The sequence below is a fragment of the Schistocerca americana genome, chromosome 1, assembly GCF_021461395.2.
Source record: "Schistocerca americana isolate TAMUIC-IGC-003095 chromosome 1, iqSchAmer2.1, whole genome shotgun sequence".
NCBI classification, from domain to species: domain Eukaryota; kingdom Metazoa; phylum Arthropoda; class Insecta; order Orthoptera; family Acrididae; genus Schistocerca; species Schistocerca americana.
In genome coordinates, this window is record NC_060119.1 from 544,373,150 (window position 1) to 544,397,940 (window position 24,791).

Sequence of the window (24,791 nt, forward strand, 5' to 3'; positions counted from 1 at the left end):
AAACAAGCGTACTGTATCCCACTTCCATTGTTTTTGGATTGCATTTCCTTAGGATTCTTCCAATGAATCTCAGTCTGGCATCTGCTTTACCAACGATCAACTTTATATGATCATTCCATTTTAAATCACTCCTAATGCGAACTCCCAGATAATTTATGGAATTAACTGCTTCCAGTTGCTGACCTGCTATTTTGTAGCTAAATGATAAGGGATTTATCTTTCTATGTATTCGCAGCACATTGCACTTGTTTACATTGAGATTCAATTGCCATTCGCCGCAGATCCTCCTGCATTTCAGTACAATTTTCCATTGTTACAACCTCTCGATACACCACAGCATCATCTGCAAAAAGCATCAGTGACCTTCTGATGTCATCCACAAGGTCATTTATGTATATTGTGAATAGCAATGGTCCTATGACACTCCCCTGTGGCACACCTGAAATCACTCTTACTTCAGAAGACTTCTCTCCATTGAGAATGACATGCTGCGTTCTGTTATCTAGGAACTCTTCAATCCAATCGCACAATTGGTCTGATAGTCCAAATGCTCTTACTTTGTTCATTAAACGACTGTGGGGAACTGTATTGAACACCTTGCGGAAGTCAAGAAACACAGCATCTACCTGTGAACCCGTGTCTATGGCCCTCTGAGTCTCGTGGACGAATAGCGCAAGCTGGGTTTCACACGACCGTCTTTTTTGAAACCCATGCTGATTCCTACAGAGTAGATTTTTAGCCTCCAGAAAAGTCATTATACTCGAACATAATACGTGTTCCAAAATTCCACAACTGATCGATGTTAGAGATATAGGTCTATAGTTCTGCACATCTGTTCGACGTCCCTTCTTGAAGATGGGGATGACCTGTGCCCTTTTCCAATCCTTTGGAACGCTACACTCTTCTAGAGACCTATGATACACCGCTGCAAGAAGGGGGGCAAGTTCCTTCGCATACTCTGTGTAAAATCAAACTGGTATCCCATCAGGTCCAGCGGCCTTTCCTCTTTTGAGCGATTTTAATTGTTTCTCTATCCCTCTGTCGCCTATTTCGATATCTACCATTTTGTCATCTGTGCGACAATCTAGAGAAGGAACTACAGCGCAGTCTTCCTCTGTGAAACAGCTTTGGAAAAATACATTTAGTATTTCGGCCTTTAGTCTGTCATCCTCTGGTTCAGTACCATTTTGGTCACAGAGTGTCTGGACATTTTGTTTTGACCCACCTACCACTTTGACATAAGACCAAAATTTCTTAGGATTTTCTGCCAAGTCAGTACATAGAACTTTACTTTCGAATTCATTGAATGCCTCTTGCATAGCCCTCCTCACACTACATTTCGCTTTGCGTAATTTTTGTTTGTCTGCAAGGCTTTGGCTATGTTTATGTTTGCTGTGAAGTTCCCTTTGCTTCCGCAGAAGTTTTCTAACTCAGTTGTTGTACCACGGTGGCTCTTTTCCATCTCTTACGATCTTGCTTGGCACATACTAATCTAACGTATATTTTACAATGGTTTTGAACTTTGTCCACTGATCCTCAACACTATCTGTACTTGAGACAAAACTTTTGTGTTGAGCCGTCAGGAACTCTGTAATCTGCTTTTTGTCACTTTTGCTAAACAGAAAGGGTACAGGTCAAATACTATGGAAGCATATTTATGATATTTGCTATGCAAAAAATATTAAATTGTGGATAGGAGGTTATTTTTGCTGCTAGTGTTATAGTTATGAATGTTGCTATTATTGTGAGCCAACGGCCTTGCTGCAGCGGTAACACAGGTTCCTGTCAGATCATCAAAGTTAAGCACTTTTGGGCTGGGCTAGCACTTGGATGTGTGACATCTGGTCTACCGAGTGCTGTTGGCAAGTGGGGTGCACTCAGCCCTTAGGAGGCAAACTGAGGAGTTACTTGATTGAGAAGCAGTGGCTCCAGTCTTGTAAACTGACATATGGTTGGCAGAGTGATGTGCCAACCACATGGCCATTTGCATCCAGTGACGCCTGTGGACTGAAGTTGACATGGCGACCAGTCAGCAACATCAGGCCTTCATGGCCTATCTGGGCAGAGTTTAGTTTTTACTATTATTGTGAAGCTATTGTTATTATGCATTATTTTAAACAGTTGCCTACATGAAGTCAGAAGAGGAACACCAGATATTATCTTTACAGCGTGTTTATGAGCAATGAATACTTCATTTCTATGTAGGGAATTGACCAGAAAATTATACCATATAGCATCAATGAAAAGGAATATGCAAGTAAGCTAATTTTCTACAGTTTTCATCACCAAAATCAGTAATTACACATATATCAAATGCTGATGAACTCAGGCATCTGAAATTATTGTATAATTCATTAATTGAAGGAACTGTGTTGAAGTTAATACTGTCAGGTGTGGTGGTCAAGTGATAGCACATCTACCTGGAAACTGAAACAACATGGGATTGTTTCCCAGTTGGACCACAATTATTTTTTTTTCAGTCTGGTTTCAGATTCCAAATTAAACTGTAGGTTCTCTTTGAACATTTAGATAACTAGGGTAAGTTATAAACATGCAAGTTGCCAAAGTGGCATCCAATGGGAAGATTTGCACCAAGACATCAAGCCACATAAAATTATTTTTAATTGTTAATAATAATTCTGTATATTTCATTTCCTCCTTTCATCAGAAGGCTCTCTTCTGTCCTGGGATTTGAGTGACCACCTACCCTCCTTCCCAAGCCTCTGAAGCTTAACCTTCTTTCATCTCTGGTGAAGGAACTAACATTTCTGATAGCTAGGAATAGTTTTTCCCTCTAATTTTATTTTGTGTATTGGCAGTACTGGAATGTTGCTTCCTGAAGATGAGTAATGACCAAACATAAGCCTACTGTCTCCATGTAATTTTACAGTTTCCTCAAGTGAATTTTTCTTTTGGTATAAAACACACAGTTAAACTATCAAAATGGATTGGAGTCCACATTTGAATTAATAATTAAATTAATTATTCTCTTGAATGCAGTGATACAATGTAATGAATTACTATGAATTAAGTATATGTGATGACTGTACACTTCCCCTGGTCACTCTCAGTAAAAATAATGCTTGTAATAATTAATTTACTAGAAATGAATTTCTAGAAATTTTAGTTTTGTTTTCAGTGTTAAGATTTGCACTAAAAATCAACAGTTTTTCAAAAGTGCTTCACTGTACTACATAATTTATCCCTTGCAGAAATGTTAATCATGGATGCTATTACAGTATCATTAGACGGACAACAAACTACAAAGTATTACATTTATTCACAAAGGACATTGTCACTTTTTCATACAAAAACGCTTACACAAAACACACAGCTTTAAAAACAATCTCCTCTACAGTATAATAATTTGAGACACTTGTTCTGTTTTTTGCTAGAAGGTTCATTGATAGTATTTCTTAGAGATTTCCTATGTTCGCAAAAAAGTCCACAATAATTTGGTATCTGAAAAATATCAAATGACTTCTTAGAATAAATAAACAGTTCAGGCTAATATAATGGAGTTACATGTCAGAAAAACAGCTTCTCAACTCCTCTGTCTCTAACGCAAGAAATATATTTATGGAACTACACTGAACAATCTGCTATGGAAGAGGGGATATTTCATTAATAAATTCATGTTTTGTAATTACTCTAGTTCTACAACTTTCTCCAATATATTACTCTTTTATTAATACTATAGGTCTTGAGATTAAAACGGACTCGGTAATAGTTAGTAAAGTAAAATAGAATATTGTGTTCATTGCCATAAAAGTTTTCTTTATAAGTTTCTAAATCTGTAAAATTATTTATACATCTCTTTCTTTCTCTTCCACTCAAAAGGAAAAATTCTCAATTATATCAAAGTAATTTACTGTTCCCAAAATGAATCTTTCTAGCTAGGAAGTTTCACTACATAGTTATTTAAGCTTTCAAATGCTTCACCAAAAAATAAGATAATATTTATGTAACAAGAAGGAACCTTAGTCATATGCACTTGACAATTTTATCATAAAAGATTATTGTGATTGCCAAGCTTTCAGAGTAAGTTGCTCCTTCTTCAGGCAGATGGGTTGAAGGGGAAGGAATAAGGGTGAAGAAAAAGGAGTGGATCAGTCTAGGAAAAGGGGTAGATTTTGAGAAGGTCACCCAGAAATGTGGGTCAGGGGAGGCTTACCATACGGGATGAGAAGGAAAGACTCAGAATGAGATTTTCACTCTGATATTGCACACTGATATGAAACTTCCTGGCAGATTAAAACTGTGTCCTGAGTTCAAGTCTCGGTCCAGCACACAGTTTTAATCTGCCTGGAAGTTTCATATCAACACACACTCTGCTGCGGAGTGAAAATCTCATTCTGGAAACATTCTCCCAGGCTGTGGCTAAGCCAGGTCTGTGCAATATCCTTTCTTACAGGAGTGTTCGTTCTGCAAGGTTTGCAAGAGAGCTTCTGTGAAGTTTGGTAACTAGGAGATGAGGTACTGGTGGAATTAAAGCTTTGAGGACAAGTTGTGGGTCATGCTTGAGGGGCTCAGTTGGTAGAGCACTTGCCTGCGAAAGGCAAGGTCCCAAGTTTGAGTCTCAGTCCGGCACACAGTTTTAATCTGCCAGGAAGTTTCAGAAGGAAAGACTGATTGTTGGGGACTGCATCAGATGAGATTTGAAAACCTGAAAGCTTAAAGGTGGAAGACAGGATAATAACCCTCATAATCTCTGTCTTCCATATTACCCTGTCTTCCACCTTTAAGCTCTCAGATTTCCAAATCTCATCCGAGCAGTCCCCAACAATCGGTCTTTACTTCTCATCCCGTATGGTAAGTCTCCGCTGACCAATGTTTCTGTATGACTTTCCCAAAATCTACCCCTTTTCCTATATCTCTCCAGCCCTTTTCCTTCACCCTTCTTCTTTCCCCTTCAACCCATCTGTCACAAAAAGGAGACACTGGCTCTGAAAGCTTGCCAATCACAACAGTCTTTTATGTGTGTGTGCTGCTGTCACTTGGTGAGTAGATTTGCTATCTATCCAATTAAATAATTTTATCAATAATTGTTTTCATTGTTAGATGACAATTTTATCAGCTTTTTCTTTTCGGAGGTCTCACAAAAGGATGAAATCTATCTTTAAACACAGTTTGATTCATATGAACCATGGTTATCTGTATTATTTAAGGCAATTTACAGGCCTTAATGTAGCTATTTGACAGTATTATGAATCAGAAATGCCATAAAAGGACAGGCTTCATAAGAACAAAATCTTTTTGGACCTTTCCTAAACTTGCAATTCACATAAAGCTTTATCGACAACAAATGTATCTATCACCAAAAGGAAAACGTGTGGAATACAGCCTAATTCATGAAAAATGGTGTACAGTACAGCATAATTCATGAGAAAATGTGTGCAATACAGTCTAATTCATTTACTCACTCATTAATTATGAAGGAAAACTTACATTAATGTGGAGTGAGTCAAGGTTGCTACTCTCCTGCCTTGAAGTACCCATTTCATTTTCCTCAGTATCTATGTATCAAACAAGATACTTAAGATCAAATCTCTTATATGCCATTTCCACTATGGGGTATATCAGAACATATTTCAGTCTACAGTGAAATATGATTAGTAGTATTATTTTCACACATTTCAGTGCAAAGGTCCTGGACATAATTTTAGTTCATTGTTAATGCATTATTTCCTCTCTTCTAAAGACAAAGACAAAGAAATTTGATCTTTTGAAGAAGAGGTCTTGATATGTTGATCACATTTCCTGATGGACAAACTAAACAGAGTCTTCAGTCACTTTGTGATATCATAGATTGGAACTCTGCTATAGCTGACAATGAGATGCACTAGAATATCCACCTTTTGCACTTTTTAAGTACTTGCAATCTTGGTAGGGCATGTGCTTGATTACGCAGTTGCTTCCAGATTAAATGTTGTAGGTCACAGAACTGCAAATCTCTCTTGTCTGTCAGTCAACCATGATTTTGGTACACAATGCTAACATTATGTAGTAAATCATCTGTGATAGTGCACCACTTCAAACTATACCATGAGAAGGAGTGTAGGGCAATTCAAATTCTGCTCCTATTCCAGGATTCCCAAATAGTTTAGTAAAGGACCCTATATACATATAACATCAGAAAACTTAACTAACAGATAGGCAGGACACCAACTGACCAAGATTTGGAAGCCTTCAATTAGCTTGCTAGGGGAGCTGTGAATTCAAAATAGATGAGCCTACCCATTTGTCATACATATATATGGGCAGCAGTTGGGACTAACATGGATAATGTGTACACCCTACCTCCAGTGCTAATTTGCAACACCTGAAACTCTCAGTATTTGGAACAAGATTGAACTATAAACAAAAAAATTGAAAACATAGGAAGAGGCAGATATTCATTCACCCACTGTCCCTACACTAGTAATGGAAGCAGACTCTGTGGAAGTTGTGGAACAAACTGAAAAGAGAACTCCTGGACTCTGGGAGGCAGCTGTCATGCCAGAGCATGATAAGAAAACCCAGACATCAAGAAATGAATGATTGCAGAATATTGTATGTGGAACAGCAGTGGACTACATATGGGACAATCTTATATGACTGGGACAAGACTGAATACAAAGTGCACTGTAGCAAATGTCCTGGCCACACTTGCTGTGTACTCTCAATTTGATTTCACCACTGCAAAATCATTAAAAACATGAGCATCTATATCACAATTTTTCCCTGGACGTTTTAGGTCTTTTTAATTGTAATGGAACAATAACAACCTTGGAGTTATGAACAATCATTTGGTCAGAAAGTGTTGTAAGTGACTTTTCCACAGGTAACAATCCTCTTATTGGTTAATAATTTGACACTGTCCTTGTCCTCTACAACAACTGTTGTAAGTGTATTTTCAGAGCAGGATGCTGTCGGGATATATTTCAGGCCAACAGTCACTCAAAATAATCTGGTCCAGAGTTATAAAAAAGAGAAATTCAATGTCTTACAAATATATGTTGGAATTTTCAGAATTTGCTACAACAAAATTTCCATCTTATTTGATAAAAATCCCCAATCTCATTAAGAGATCTGCTTGCTTTGTAAATAGCATACAAAGGTAAAAATCTTTCTCATGTACAAGCTCTACTTGAAATGTGATAATGACACTGCAAATCATAACAGTAAGCAAAGAACACTTTAAATTGATGTGATACTAGGTGACAGTTTAAGAAAATGTAAATAAATATCAACAATATCAACAACAAACACTCAGATATTTCATGGTGACAAATAGGAAGTCCATTAGTGGTAAATATAGCCATTAATCATAAATCTTATTTCATTAACTGATTTGATAGCTCTTTCTTTTGTTAAATCAGTTCGTGTAGTATAGTGGCAACAGTTTCTCTCTCTCTCTCCTTTTTTTTTTTTTTTTTTTTTTTTTTTTTTTTTTTTTTTTTTTTTTTTAACAAGCAAATTAATTTTATACAAATGAAATTTTTCCTCTGTTCTCTTTGTGGGACAGCCTGAATTGGTTCTACAACTGTTTCTTATGTTAAGTTAGCAGTGTATTGTTGCATCATTCTCTCATTGCTAGTGGTTTTTACTTTCTTATAGTCACTGCTTTGCAGAGTTCTGTTTCACTTTGCAAGTTAGTACGTGTACAGTTGGGTGGTCCTTATTTTTCAATTTATGTATTTCTTAACACACACACCCCTAGTTTTTTCCATCTGTTTTAAGAAAAATTTTAAGATGTATTCTGTTGAAATTGAAGACAAGGAACCCATGCTGCAGTTGGCGAGAAGTTGCATTGTGTCACTACATGTTGGTTTATTACTGCTTACACGTATGCTCAGCTGCTGTCATACTGTCCACCTTCAGTTGTGCATGTTTCCATTCAGTGATGTTGTGAATGTTTATTTATTTCATGGCAAGTAGTTCAAGAAGCAATGATAGAGTTATTTATTTAGTCAGTAAAATTAGGCACCAGATCAGTGGACATAAATTACTATGTAATTGACAGGTTTTATGACATACACAAAGTGAAATTGACAATCAGTGAAAATGCTAATTTAGTTATGCATGAATGTGTAATAGTTTGGGAGAAGGTTAGGATTCCTACAAGAGCTCTACCTCATCATATGAAGAAACATATAAGCATGCATTCAGAATGATGCAATCTGCAAACAAATGCTCATACAAAGAGAATCACTCACAAAGAACAGGAACCTAAGTGTTCTGCAAGTCTAAATTATCTCTTTGATATTTTCAATTCTAATGCTTTGAAAACAATGAAAATAGATTTAGCATATGGCTCAGAGAGAAATGAAGTTAATGCAAGATTTCATTGGGTTATTAATGGCCAATGAAGAACAAAAAGAATTCATTTTGTGATGTGTGCAAAATTAGCAGAGGCAATGTCCTACTTGCAAAATAAATAAATAAAAAATAAACACTGATAACTGTGCTGAAACTAGTATTGCTTTATGTTGCACTCACACATTTTATATGCCAATAGAAAATTACATTATGAAAATATACCAAAAGTAAATAAAATAGGGGAGTATGTGCTCAAATCACATTTTTTGTAGCCCTCATATAGAGATCACCCTAATTTACAGGTTATTTTTGTTTCTGTGTACACTGATAAAGATAATAACATCGTTTCTGTGATGATTAGCAATCATCAAAAATTGATATAAAGTGAACATATTTTCCCATGTACCAGAATAATAGCTCTTGATTGATGCTATATGAAAAAGTAACAACAGACAATAAAATAGGAAGATAGAAGGGCATAAAGATTTAATGGTAAAAATCATTATTTTCTAAGTGATATGTGTCTTTGTTAATGCTGTGTTTACAGGTCAGTAAAAATGTATGCATGGACACCTGACAAGACCTAAATAATTTTACAATAAAAGTATTCATGATTTACATTTCTTGCAGTAATCATGAAGTATTAATGTTAATTGTAATAATGACAGGAATTGTTCAGTTTGTTGAAATATTGGAAAGAAAGACAGTACATTATGCAGAGACAACAGGAAGTCAATCTTCTAACAAGACATTATCAACTTTCTGTCATTAAAAGTATGTTGTTGTTGTGGTCTTCAGTCTAGAGACTTATTTGATTCAGCTCTACACGCTAATCTATCCTGTGCAAGCATCTTCATCTCCAAGTAACTACTGCAACCTACATCCATCTGAATATGCTTAGTGTATTCATCTCTTGGTCTTCCTCTACAATTTTTACCCTCCACACTGCCCTCCAGTACTAAACTGGTGATCCCTTAATGCCTCAGAACATGTCCTACCAACCGATCCCTTCTTCTAGTCAAGTTGTGCCACAAACCCCTCTTCTCCCCAATTCTATTCAGTACCTCCTCATTAGTTATGTGACCTACCCATCTAATCTTCAGCGTTCTTCTGTAGTACTACATTTTGAAAGCTTCTATTCTCTACTTGCCTAAACTATTTACTGTCTATGTTCCACTTCCTTACATGGCTACACTCCATATCCTACTTTCAAGACACTGTCCACTGCATTCAACTGCTCTTCCAGGTTGCTGTCTCTGACAGAATTACAATGTCATCGGGAAAAATCAAAGTTTTTATTTCTTCTCCATGGATTTTAATTCCTACTCCAAATTTCTCTTTTGTTTCCTTTACTGCTTCTCAGAATACAGACTGAATAACATTGGTGATAGGCTACAACTCCATCTCACTCCCTTCCCAGCCACTGCTTCCCTTTCGTGCCCCTCGACTCTTATAAGTGCCATCTGGTTTCTGTACGCATTGTAAATAGCCCTTCGCTCCCTGTAATTGAACCCATACTCCTTCAAAATTTGAAAGAGAGTATTCCAGCCAACATTGTCAAAAGCTTTCTCTAAGTCTACAAATGCTAGAAACATAGGTTTGCCTTTTCTTAATCTGAAGCAGCTACTTCAGTAGCGGGGCTTGTGTTGAAGAGACTGGGCGGTTTTTTAGGTTAGAGGGTCTCAGGAAACCACAGAAAGGACATCCATCTAAAAGGGGGTAGGTTAAACACAGTAAGGTACTTATAGAAACGATTGGTATTGTGATTGTAATTTGTCGTAACTGTGTTGGGGAAGAACCAGAGCTCCAAGCCCTGATAGATAGCACTGAAGCTCAAATAGTTATAGGTGCAGTAAGCTGGCTAAAGCCAGAAATAAGTTCAGCCAAAATTTTTTCAAACGATGTAACAGTGTTCAGTAAGGATAGAGTAAATACAGTTGGTGGTGGAGTATTTATTGCTGTCAGAAGTAGTTTGCCTTGTAGTGAAACTGAAGTAGATAGATCCTGCAAAATAGTATGGGTAGAGGTTATACTTGACAATTGGACTAAACCATTAATTGGATCATTTTACTGCCCCCCCACCCACCTCAGAAGACATAGTTGCTGAACAGTTCAAAGAAAACTTGAGTCTCATTTCAAATAGGTATCTTACTCACACTATTATAGCCAGTGGTGACTTCAATTTACCCTCGATATGCTGGAAAAATTATACATTTATAGTCGGCGGCAGGCATAAAACGTCATCCAAAATTGTGCTGAATGCTTTCTCAGAAAATTATTTTGAAAAATTAGTTAATGGCCCTACTTGAAGCATAAATGGTTGCAAAAGCATACTTGGCCTCTTGGCAACAAATAATCCTGGACAAATAGGGAGTATCATGATGAATACAGGCATTAGTGACCACAAGACAGTTGCTGCTAGGCTGAATACCATAACACCCTTCACCATCACAAAGAAACGCAAAGTACATCTATTTAAAAAAGCTGATAAAAATGCTCTTAATTCCTTTTTAAGAGGCAGTCTCCACTCCTTCCGATATGATCATGTAAGCATAGAAAAGATGTGGAATTATTTCAAAGAGATAGTATCAATGGCAATTGAGAGATATATACCACATAAATTAATAAGTGATGGTACTGATCTCCCATGGTACACAAAACGGGTCAGATTGCTGTTGCAGAGTCAACGAAAAAAGCATGCCAAATTTAAAAGAATGCAAAATCACGAAGATTGGCAAAGTTTTACAGAAGTTCAAAATATAGCAATTGCTTCAAAGCGAGATGCTTTATAATTTCCACAACAAAACTCTGTCTCGGAATCTGGCAGAAAACCCAAAGTGATTCTGCTCATATATAAAGCACACCAGTGGCAAGACACAATCAATACCTTCACTGTGGGATAACAATGGTGAAGTCACTGATGACACTGCCACCAAAGCAGAGTTATTAAACACTGTTTTCTGGAACTCCTTCACCATAGAAGACGAAGTAAATATTTCCGAATTCCAATCAAGAACAACTGCAAACTTGAGAAACATAGAAGTAGATATCCTCAGTATAGCAAAGCAGCTTAACTCACTTAATAAAGGCAAGACTTCCGGTCCAGATGATATACCAGTCAGTTTCCTTTCAGAGTAGCTCCATATTTAGCAATTATATACAACTGCTCGCTCACAGAAAGTTTTGTACCTAAAGACTGGAAAGTTGCTCAAGTCATATCAATACCCAAAAAGGGAAATTGGAGTAATCCACTGAATTACTGGCCCATATCACCAATGTTGATTTGCAGCAGGGTTTTGGAACATATACTGTATTCGAACATTATGAAGTACCTCAAAGAAAACGAATTACTGACACATAGCCAGCACGGATTCAGAAAATATCGTTCTAGTGAAACACAACTAGCTCTTTATACTCATGAAGTGACACGTGCTATCAACAGGGGATGTCAAATTGATTCCATATTTTTAGATTTTCAGAAGGTTTTCGAAACCATTCCTCACAATCGTCTCCTAACAAAACTGTGTGCCTATGGAATATCATCTCAGTTGTGTGACTGGATTCGTGATTTCCTCTCAGAAAGGTCACAGTTCATAGTAATAGATGGCAAGTCATTGAGTAATACAGAATTAATATCTAGTGCTCCAAGGAAGTGTTATAGGCCCTCTATTGTTCCTGATCTATATTAACGACATAGGAGACAATCTGGGAAGCCCTCTTAGATTATTTGCAGATGATGCTGTCATTTACCATCTCGTAAAGTCATCAGATGACCAAAATGAACTGCAAAATGGTTTAGATAAGATATCTGTGTGGAGTGAAAAGTGGAAATTGACCCTGAATAAAGAAAAGTGTGAAGTTATTGACACGAGCAACAAAAGAAATCCGCTAAATTTTGATTACATAATAAGTCACACAAATCTGAAGGCTGTAAATTCAATTAAATACTTAGGGATTACAATTACAAATAACCTAAATTTGAATGATCACATAGATAATGTTGTGGGTAGAGCAAACCAAAGAATGTGATTCATTGGCACAACACTTAGAAGGTGCAACAGATCTACTAAAGAGACTGCTTACACTACACTTGTCCACCCTATTCTGGAGTATTGCTGTGTGGTGTGGGATTTGTATCAGGTGGGACTGACAGCCGATGTTGAAAAAGTTCAAATAAGAGCAGCTCAGTTTGTATTATCGCAAAATAGGGAGGATAGTGCCACAGACACGATACATGAATTGGAGTGGCAATCATTAAAGCAAAGACGTTTTTCATTGCGACAGGATCTTCTCATGAAATTTCAATCACCAGCTTTCTCCTCCATTTGTGAAAACATTTAGTTGGCGCCCACCTACATAGGGAGAAATGATCATCATGATAAAATAAGAGAAACCAGGGCTTGCACAGGAAAGTTTAAGTGCTCGTTTTTCCTGTGCGCTGTTCAAGAGTTGAATGGTAGTGAGACAGCTTGGATGGTTCATTGAACCCTCTGCCAGGCACTTAATTGTGAATAGCAGAGTAATCACATAGATGTAGATATCTTGTAAGATAAGTCATAGGGGTAGTATTGCCTCACATGTTCCAACATTTTTATGGAATCCAAACTGATCTTCCCTGAGGTCAGCTTCTATCAGTTTTTCCATTCGTCTGTAAAGAATTCATGTTAGTATTTTGCACCTGTCAACACCTGCTTTCTTTGGGATTGTAATTATTATATTATTCTTGAAGTCTGAGGGTATTTTGTCTGTCACATACATCTTGCCCACCAGATGGTAGAGTTTTGCCAGGGCTGGGTCTCCCAAGGCCATCAGTAGTTCTAATGGAATGTTGTCTACTTCCGGGGCCTTGTTTGAACTTAGGACTTTCAGTGCTCTGTCAAATTCTTCACATAGTATCATACCTCCCATTTCATCTTCATCTACATCCTCTTCCATTTTCATAATATTGTCCTCAAGTACGCCTCCCTTGTACAGACCCTTTATATGCTCCTTCCACCTTTCTGCTTTCCCTTCTTTGCTTAGAATTGTTTTTCTGTCTGAGCTCTTGATATTCATACAAGTGGACCTCTTTCCTCCAAGGATCCCTTTAATTTACCCCTAGTGATATATGCCTCTGCATCCTTACCTTTGTCCTCTAGCCATCCCTGTTTAGCCATTTTGCACTTCCTGTCGATCTCATTTTTGAGATGTTTGTATTCCTTTTTGCCTGCTTCATTTACTGTATTTTTATATTTTCTCCTTTCATCAATTAAATTCAATATCTCTTCTGTTACCCAAGGATTCCTAATTGCCCTCGTCTTTTTACCCACCTGATCTTCTGCTGTCTTAGTTATTTCATCTCTCAAAGCTACTCATTCTTCTTCTACTGTATTCCTTTCCCCTGCTCTTGTCAATTTTTCCCTAATGCTCTCTCTGAAACTGTCTACAACATCTGGTTCTTTCAGTTTACCCAGGTCCCATCTCTATAAATCCCTACCTTTCTGCAGTTTCTTCAGTTTTAATATGCCGTTCATAACCAATAGACTATGGTCAGAATCCACATCAGCCCCTGGAAATATCATACAGTTTAAAACTTGGTTCTTAAATCTCTGTCTTACCATTATATGATATATCTGAAACCTTTCAATGTCTCCAGGCCTCTTCCACATATACAACTTTCTTTAATGGTTCTTAAACCAGGTGCTAGCTATGATTAAGTAACGCAAAATTCTACCAGATGGCTTCCTCTTTCATTTCTTACCCCCATTCCACATTCACCTACTTCCTTTTCCTACTATCAAATTCCAGTCCACCATTACTATTAAATTTTCGTCTCCCTTCACTATCCGGATAATTTTTTTTTTTTTTTATCTCCTCATACATTTCCTCAATCTCTTCATCGTCTGCGGAGCTAGTTGGTATACAAACCTGTACTACTGTGGTAGGTGTGGGCTTCGTGCCTATCTTGGCTACAATTATGCATTCACTATGCTGTTCATAGTAGCTTACCCATGCTCCTATTTTTTTATTCATTATTAAACCTAATCCTGCATTACCCCTATTTGATTTTGTATTTATAAACCTGTATTCACCTGACCAAAAGTCTGGTTCCTCCTGCCACTGAACTTCACTAATCCCCACTATATCTAACTTTAACCTATCCATTTCCCTTTTTAAATTTTCTAACCTACCTGCCCGATTAAGGGATCTGACATTCCATGTTCCAATCTGTAGAACACCAGTTTTCTTTCTCCTGATTATGACGTCCTCCTGAGTAGTCCCCACCCGGAGATCCGAATGTGGGACTACTTTTACCTCCAAAATATTTTACCCAAGAGGACGCCATCATCATTTAACAATACAGTAAAGCTGCATGCCCTCAGGAAAAATTACGGCTGTAGTTTCCCCTTGCTTTTAGCTGTTCACAGTACCAGCACAGCTAGACTGTTTTGGTTAATGTTACAATGCCAGATCAGTCAATCATGCAGACTGTTGCCCTTGCAACTACTGAAAAGGCTGCTGCCCCTCCTCAGCAACTACACATTTGTCTGGCCTCTCAGTGGATACCCCTCTGTTGTGGTTGCACCTACGGTACAGCTATCTGTATCGACGAGGCACACATGCCTCTCCACCAACCGCAAGATTCATGGTTCATGGGGGGATTAAAAGTATAGATATGCTGTTTATTTAAAACAGTATCCATGGAACTCTTGACTTACAGATTCACCAAAACTACACAGGTTATTGTTGTGTGCATATTCATAAAAAAAGAATTGTAACTTAAATATAAGCCAACAATAATTAACAATAAGTATTTGATTTTATAATAAACATAAAGTATAACTTTTGGTTGAGTCAGTTATTATCAATAGAATGGGAAGACATTAATTATTATATTCATAAAGGCTTTAATTTTTTGTACATTATTTACTATAAAGTAAAGTTTTCTAAAAATGAAAAGTTTAAATTAAGTTGACAAACTGCCTGTTGACTTCTGTCTTGGATTCTTCAGCCAACATTTGTTTGATAATTTTTCTGATGTTTCACCAGCACAAGTGGCTGGCATTGTCAAACCCTTCCCTCTATTGCTTGTAGTGGACTGGAGACAAGCTTGTGTACTTGGCACACCAACATCCGAGGGCTTTGTCATGGTCATTTCTGGTGTGATTCTCCTCTTGTTACCTGAATTGATAATTCATTGCAGCATAGGAATCCAGAATCCATTCACCTTGAGGCTCTCACATCTGTGTATTTCTATTGTTCCTCTGATCAAGCCGGTGTGACAGCTCTTCTCTACACCAGAAATTCTGTGTTGGCAAATTTTACTATGTGGTCAGCCTCACACAGTGTGTGCTCTGCCATGGCTGATTTCTCCACCTGCCCCAACCTACAGTGCCACGTATGTTCTGTGATCCTTGTGTTGATTGCTCATCCAATGATTCCATCTGTGGTAGAGTACACACTGTGTGTGGCCAATCGCATAATAAAATTCGATGACAGATGTTCTGGCTATAGAGAAGAGCTATCACACCCACTTGTTCAGAGAAGTTATAGAAATACAAAACATTAGAATAGCTTCAACTAGAAAGAAGAAAGCCTCAAGGTGAATGAATCCTGGATTCCCATGGTGCAGCAAATGACTGTTGCAGGTAACAAGAGGAGAATGGCACTGGAAATGACCATGGAAAAGCCCTAGGATATTGGCATGCTAGATACATATAATTTGTGGCAGTGAGCTCGATTTCAGTCCTCCACTAACAATGGAGGGTGAAGCTTTGATGATGTCAGCCATTAGTGCTTGTGAGACGTCTGAAAATCATCTAACAAACATCAGCTGAAGAACCTGAGACAGAAGACAACAGGCAGTTTGCCATTAAGTGGCCATGAAAGCCTTAACAATTTTAAATTAAGTTGTTGATTTTATTGGCCTGTTTCCATCTAGTTTCTCACTTTCCAATCTTTCTATGATAAATATGTTGCAAATTCCATATGTAAACAATAAACAATGATCTAAATTCTATTTGGCTACAGAATCACTAAGTTGATTTATCATATGGGATTTTTGAGGACCTAAATATGAACACGTATTATGGAAAAGTAGTAGAATGTGACCCCTTGATGTACCTGATGAGTTGAGTTATTTCATTTCACTTTCTAGTGAACAATGAGAGAGTGCGAGTCTTTTTAAAATGGTACACAGTTTCAATGAACTCACTTGAACTGACATCCCAGAGCTTCATATTTTGAATATGTAAGCTGATGTTTTATGTAAGGTATCACTACATTTATTTAGCACCTCTTTAACACCTGTATACAATTAAAATTCCTGTTTTTGTAAATGAGTTCACAGACATATGACAAGGCAACAGTGCTCAACTGCCACTTCAAATCTGAAAGATGAGAGATACTTTTATACCCACTATGCCATTTGACTTTTGAGGTGGGATAAGATGGTCACATAAGGATCATGATAATATAACTGGATGTGAAAGCCATAAGTTGAATTCAATACCTGTACGCTGTGCCTTGTGGTTATGTCATATGTCACAGTGATGATGGTTCTCAAGTCTTCAGATTGCAATTTTAAGCTTGGAAGCCCCCTAAGATATATTTGAGAAGAGTAGGCAACGTGTTGGCACTGGATTGATTTTAACCTCTTCCTTAATTTGATTTAATATCTGTCCATGACAACACAAACACAACACAAAACTACAAAAGCATTTAGCACTGTCAGCCACATGACACACATTTACACACTTCATAAAAAGTCAAAGGAAGAAAATGTCAGATAGTTGCATGAAATCTTTTCATTTCTCAAGCAAAGTTGACTAGTTAAAATTCTTGAGATTTCAACAGTTGTTATGACTGTCATCTATAAAAGTTAAGGCTCTTGAGTTTCAGGAATAGCTAAGTGTCCACCTTAGTGCACTACTTGGTGGAAACCAGAATGTTTCAGAGGTGGACGAAACTTACACATATATCTGAAGTTGAGTCAAAAAGTATCTGGCTACATGATTTCATGGAGTACAAGTAGCCAATGCCATCTTTGAAACTAGCTTTCTTGTCTACTATACGTATCATTGTTTTATTGTTGCTTAGTGTACCATACCTTCACCCGTTTCGTATTAAGTGTGTACCCCTGACATTTAATAAAATTATTATGCTAGAACTGAATAATTGTCACCTTTTTACAATTAAATCACTACAAGTTGTTGCATTGGCCAAGTTTTTCATTTTTCCAACATTGTTTTGAGATGATCATCTGGTCAACATCCTGCTATGGTCAACTTGTCTAGCGTCATTTGTCTTATCTGGTGTGCCTTCAGCATATGAGCTTGTGACATGGTCTACAGTTTGTCCCATGCAAAAATTGCCACATTCACTGGAAACATTGTACAGACTTGGCACTATAATTTATACTTTGTCTTTAACAGGGAGTACAATCTGAAAACTGTGACGAAGCCACCAAGGAAGGGCACAATGGTAAACCATCTCCACTAGGACCTTACCCGATATAATAAGGCATTGGCCTGAATACTCAAGTGGCTCAGTATAGAATTTATTTTTCAGTATTCAGAATTACAGTGACAAGAAGACATCATATTGTGTACAAACAACTATAATTTATTGACACAAACACTAATACATACACAGCTAGACAACTACTTTAAATGAAGGAAAATATTTCCTTATAAAACAATGAATGTAAACAGCCACAGTTATTTTAATTTACATCACCTAACATAATTTTTCTTGTTTGTGTCATAGTTTTTGAGGAGAAAACGTTATATTTTTGTCTCATTTAACTGGAGTAGAACTTGCGCAGGAAAAAGGGAATTTTGTTATTCTGCAATAAAAGAAAAATGTAATGCTACAGTGCATTATGAATATAAGGCAGTGTGACATAGTATACAAATCAAATTTCAAATTATTATATTCATAGTGTCAAATTATTGCTCTATAAATCAACATGAATACAAAATTGAAATCTGACCATAAGGAAATAATTACATACCAGTAGCATAACAAATTTTAGCTTTTTGTCTTTCTTTCGACTGTTGTTTCCTAACTGCCTTCCTCTAAAGAGTGTGAAAAATATCCATTATTTCTCATAAACTTTGCTTTTATTACTAGGACACTGACATTTAGTGATTTTATATTTTATTCCATTTTTCAATTTATTTCTGATAGTTTAGTAATGTAATATGGCCTCCCATTCATTAGTACAGTTTTATCTTCAGTTTTCATACAGGGTTAATTACATTCTTAAAAGATGGCAAATAGCCAAGAGATAAATTTTGCTATGTATGTGGTCATTTTATCAAGACAAAAACAACAAATTAGTATGGTTCAGTATCTCATAAGATGTGAGAGTCCTACAAAACATACTTTGGTGTTCCCGTAGGGAATTAGAACAAACTCTGGATGGCACATTTTGCTCGTAAGAAGTGCAAGATTCTGGAAAGTACACTGGACAATATTTTATTGTATTTTCATTTTCAACAACATTTTTATGAATTGTTTGCTTAGTTGTTGGATTTTTCTGTTCAAAAGTGAAAAAATATATATATATATAAAAAAGGGAAACATTCCGCGTGGGAAAAATATATCTAAAAACAAAGATGATGTGACTTACCAAACAAAAGCACTGGCATGTCGATAGACACACAAACAAACACACAAAATTCAAGCTTTTGCAACCAACGGTTGCTTCATCAGGAAAGAGGAAAGGAGAGGGAAAGACGAAAGGATGTGGGTTTTAAGGGAGAGGGTAAGGAGTCACTCCAATCCCGGGAGCGGAAAGACTTACCTTAGGGGGAAAAAAGGACAGGTATACACTCGCACACACACACACACACACACACACACACACACACACACACACACACACATATCCCTTATTAGGGATAGGAGTTGACGGATGTGTTTATTGGCTGAGTTGATGTGTAGGTGAAGGATTAGGTGGGCGAGGGCAATGGATTGTTCAGTTTGGAACTGGTATAGGGACTGATGGAAAGAAGAGTTACAGCCAGAGATGGGAACTTTAAGTGTGAGGCCTTTGGGGGTAATGCCAAATGTCAGACAAGCCTGAGTAAATAAAATATTGGAGCGTAATCTGGCTAGGGCGAAGGCATGTTTGCGGAGGGAACGTAAATAAAACTTAATGGGGTCATTGTGGGGATGTTGTGAGGGTGACATGGTATTAGAAGGTGGAAAGTGTAACATGGGCTGAAATGAAAATGAAAATAAAAGTATATGGGGAGAGATAAAGGTGAACTAGAAAGCAACTGGAGATCTGGTGTGGAAAAAGTCGAAAAAGTGTTGGTTAAAGCTGAGTTATGGTGAACTTGGGTTGGTAAACAACAATGTGCACAAAGGTTAGGTGGTTGTGTTGCCGCCAAAACACGTTAAAGGGTGGAGAAAATTGGGAAAATTTCGAAAAAACTGCGTGTAAATGTATTAAGAGGAGTGGTTTTGTGGTGGCAGATTATGAAAATGATGCTAACAATTGTTTGACCAATAAATAATGACGTTAAAACCTGTGAGAAGCGGCTAAAAATGATCAGTGATGTGGGAAAAACGGAAAGTTATTAGAACTAGCCAAAATGGTTGTTTAATAGGTGAAAGGAACTATTTGTGAACTGGAAAAGGTGGATTTTATAGCAGCGGTAGTTTTTAAAGCGGAAAAAAATTTTTTGGTTATGGTTTGGAAGTGGTTTTTATATATATATATATACCAAATGTCTTTAAATATGTCTGCTTGTGTCTGTATACGTGTGGATGGATATGTGTGTGTGTGCGAGTGTATACCCGTCCTTTTTTCCCCCTAAGGTAAGTCTTTCCACTCCCGGGATTGGAATGACTCCTTACCCTCTCCCTTAAAACCCACATCCTTTCGTCTTTCCCTCTCCTTCCCTCTTTCCTGATGAGGCAACAGTTTGTTGCGAAAGCTTGAATTTTGTGTGTATGTTTGTGTTTGTTTGTGTGTCTGTCGACCTGCCAGCACTTTCATTTGGTAAGTCACATCATCTTTGTATATATATATATATATATATATATATATATATATATATATATATATATATATATAGAGAGAGAGAGAGAGAGAGAGAGAGAGGGAAACATTCAACGTGGGAAAAATATATCCAATAACAAAGATGATGTGACTTACCAAACGAAAGCATTGGCATGTTGATAGACACACAAACAAACACAAACACACACACAAAATTCAAGCTTTCGCAACCAATGGTTGCTTCATCAGGAAAGAGGGAAGGAGAGGAAAAGACGAAATGATGTGGGTTTTAAGAGAGAAGGTAAGGAGTCATTCCAATCCCGGAAGCGGAAAGACTTACCTTAGGGGAAAAAAGGACAGGTATACACTCACACACACACATATCCATCCGCACATATACAGACACAAGCAGACATTGGATTCTAAACACTGGTGTCAGGGGCAGTAAAACAAAAAAGATTTTTTCTTTTGTAGTGGGTCTTCCAAGTAGTTTTATTAAGTTACACTGCTTCCTTTATTTCCACGTGGGAAAAATATATCCAAAAACAAAGATGATGTGACTTACCAAACGAAAGCATTGGCATGTTGATAGACACACAAACAAACACAAACACACACACAAAATTCAAGCTTTCGCAACCAACGGTTGCTTCATCAGGAAAGAGGGAAGGAGAGGGAAAGACGAAAGGATGTGGGTTTTAAGAGAGAGGGTAAAGAGTCATTCCAATCCCGGAAGCGGAAAGACTTACCTTAGGGGAAAAAAGGACAGGTATACACTCGCACACACACATATCCATCCGCACATATACAGACACAAGCAGACATTGGATTCTAAACACTGATGTCAGGGGCAGTAAAACAAAAAAGATTTTTTCTTTTGTAGTGGATCTTCCAAGTAGTTTTATTAAGTTACACTGCTTTTTGTTATAGCAGGGGAATGGAGGCGCACAATAAGTGGCAAGAATGGAAAAAGCGAAAAGAATTCTATGAGGGAAAGAATGTTGTACATTGTGAACTAATGATAGACCCAACAAAGGTGAGGTGCTGATGCCTCTGGTACACATAAAGCTGGGTCTCATGAAGCTGTTTGCTAGAGGTTTCATTAGGACTTGACAGCTGTCGAATAACTCCTAGGCTTCTTCCTCTGGTTGTCTGAGGCAACGGTCAAGGCTGGTGTTTTACCAGTACCACAGATAAGGCAGATCATACAATGCAAGGAATTTCAAAGAAGCTCATTGGGAAGGAGAACTTTGTTTGGATTTGCTTTACAACAGTTGAGTAGTTCCGGGTTTTTTGGAGAATAATAAGGCCAAAAACAATGTGCAACAGGTCAAGCCTGTAGCAAAAACTTCAGCATTTTGGGATGCAGGATGTCATTCAAAGTACATATTTTTGATTCTCTTCTACATAAGTTCAAAGAGTACACAGGGGTGTACCTGGAAGAGCAAGGGAAATGCTTCCAACAAGATACTGGATTCTAAACACTGATGTCAGGGGCAGTAAAACAAAAACACAATAGGAAACTATATCTGAAAGTTGATCTGTGAAACGGATTTCCAGTATAATCATAAATCTTGAAAAGTTACTATTAATTCACATGTGACTGTGTTTCTTTGTTTATATAGGTAACATTTAAAATGTAGTTGGTGTTTAACTCACATTATGCAAAAGAAAGTGTTGGTTGCCTTTTTCCATATCTGAAAAAGGTAACTTTCAAAATGTTATTGGCATAATCACAAAAGCAAAGTCTGACATGAGAAATTGGTATTTTTCACATTTCAGACACATTACAAGTTAAAAATATTATTACTTGATACGAGAAACTTGTGAACTACATAAAGCATTGGCATGGAGAAAGTCACACATTTGTCAAATGAGATTAATATTATAGAGAAAACATCACTAACGGTATTTAATTTCTATAACTAATTTTATGGACAAACATTGTTGGACATGTTCACTCAACTTCTAAGATTTCTATAATAGCTTGCATGACTGCAGTAAATGTTGTAGCAAAAATATTTTAAGCACATTGCAATATATGGTTGTTTTGATCTAACATTTCTGACAGCCCTTCTTATATCAAATCCAAAACATGGTTTCACTTATTGTATTTGTAACATTTGCAACCAAGTAATTGAGGTTTAATTAAAGAAACTGCACAGGTTTCAACTACTTGTATTTTCTAGTGGTCAGACTTGATTAAATGGTGATGACGAAGCAAAAATACAGCTTTACATCCTGTTGAGTACTCTAATAATGAATATTAGCATCCACAAACTTTCATTTACTTTTAACCCTCTTCAGCAGACTGAACAGATATGACCATTATATTTCATAATATTTTACTAGGGTCTTCATTTCTACATTCTAACTGCAGTCACCACTTTCAAGATTTTACGTTACTCTAATAATTGTGTTACAAAACTAGTAAATCCTTGGTGCCTGAAAACTTGTTACAGCAACATAGTTTTCTTAATGTTTGTTCCACATAAGTTTTTCTCAGTACATAACTTTTCAGTCTTCATAATATGTAGAAATATTTTTTGAGAGATTCCATACAAATTAATCTTGGCATTCTCGTTCCCCAGCCTTTATTTCCATGGTATAATCCAATTTCTAAAGACATTAGGAGGAAACGGAGTTGTTCTTGTGGTTTCCTTCTGAAGACTGGTTTGATGGAATTCTCCGCACTAGTCTATCTTGTGCAAAATGCTCATAACTACTGAAACCTACATCAGTTAGAAATTGCTTACTACAGGAAAGCATGGGCGGCCCTCTGCAGTTTACCTTCTGCATTTTCCTCTATTACCAGATTAACAATTTTTGGATCCTCAGGATGTGTCCTATGAGCCAAACCCATCTGTTACTTAAGATGAGCCACAAATTTCTTTTCTTCCCAATTTATTTCAGTGCCTTCTCACTAGTTATCCAATCTATGCACCAAATCTTCAGCAGTCTCCTGTACCACAACATTTCAAAAGCTTCTATTCTCTTCTTGTCTGAACTCTTTGCCCACATTTCTATTCTGTACAAGGCTGGATATCTGCTTGTGATGCACTCAGTGTTTCAGCACTTCATCACTTAATTCAGCTATTCTTCTCCTCTTCAAAAATTAAATATATATTTTGCATGATCTAACAATGCAAAGTCTAGGATGGACCACATAGAGGAAATGTTAAGTTCCAGACAGGCTCCATGAAAAGACTGCTAAACATTTAAGCTTTCAGACAAAAAGTTCTTCTAGAACAGAAAACACACACACACACACACACACACAAACACACACACACACACACACACACACACACACATTCAGGCAAGCATACCTTTCACTGTCTCCGGCTGGTGGGGGAAAGGAAGAGGGTAAACTTGAGGGACGATGATGTGTTGCCTGTGAGACATGAGAGCTTGGATTTGGTGGGCACAGGATGGGCTTCTAGGTGCAGAATTAGGAGACAGTACTGGTGGTGGTGGTGGCGGGGGGATAGGGAGGAGACAGAGGAGAGATGAAGAGAAGGGGAAAATACTGTAGGTGTGTTGGTGGAATGTGTAGTGCCATATTAGGAGCAGTAGTAGTATGGAAGGGGATAGAAAGGCAGATGTCAGGAACTAGTGAAGGATGTGGCCAAGGGGATGTTTATTTGTCATCAGTCTTCTGACTGGTTTTATGTGATTATAATGGTACAGCCTCCCCCAGGACTCTTATGAATGTCCAATAAACCATTTTTTTATATGCATCCGGATAGTTATCAGACAATTCAGTGCTTCCTAAGGATTCATATGTGTGTCTTTATATACATCATTCTGTCCTATTTGATAAAAAAACTTGGTATTCATTTCGAAGGCATGTGGAATGTTCTGGAAGGATGTGAATTGTCATAATTATTGGTGGATTGTTGTCATTGACAAAATTATGTACATATAATAAATTAAGTAACTAATCAAGAAACTGAAGTACTAAGTCCTTAGAAATAAATAACTAGAGACTGCAGAGACATTCACATGAAAAAAGTGCTTCTAATTAACAAAATGGTAATTTAAAAATCTAGTAACCTTAGACCTTAATATCTTGAGAAACAGCTTAAAAGTTGATGAATTCTTCTTGGGTTATCAGCCGAGTGGTGGTGTCATCTTGTCGCAAAGTGTCAATGATTTTTGTACCCATCATCTTCTGGCCCCAGAAGATGATGGGTACAAAACTCATTGAAACGATGCAACATGATGATGCCACCACTTGGCTGATAACCCGAGAAAAATTCATCAGTCGAATACACCAAGAAAGACTGCAATAGCTTAAAAGTTATTACCAAGTGATGTATTTTCATTTGTTATTTATTTTTATGTCTTCCTCTGTAATTAATATTCTTTGTAATTACATTTCTAATTAACTCTCCAATTGTTTACATCTCACAATTTTCGAATTTCCAAAATTTTAGGCCTTATTTGTACATTCTATGTATTTAATTGATAAAGTACAAGCTCTGTACTACCA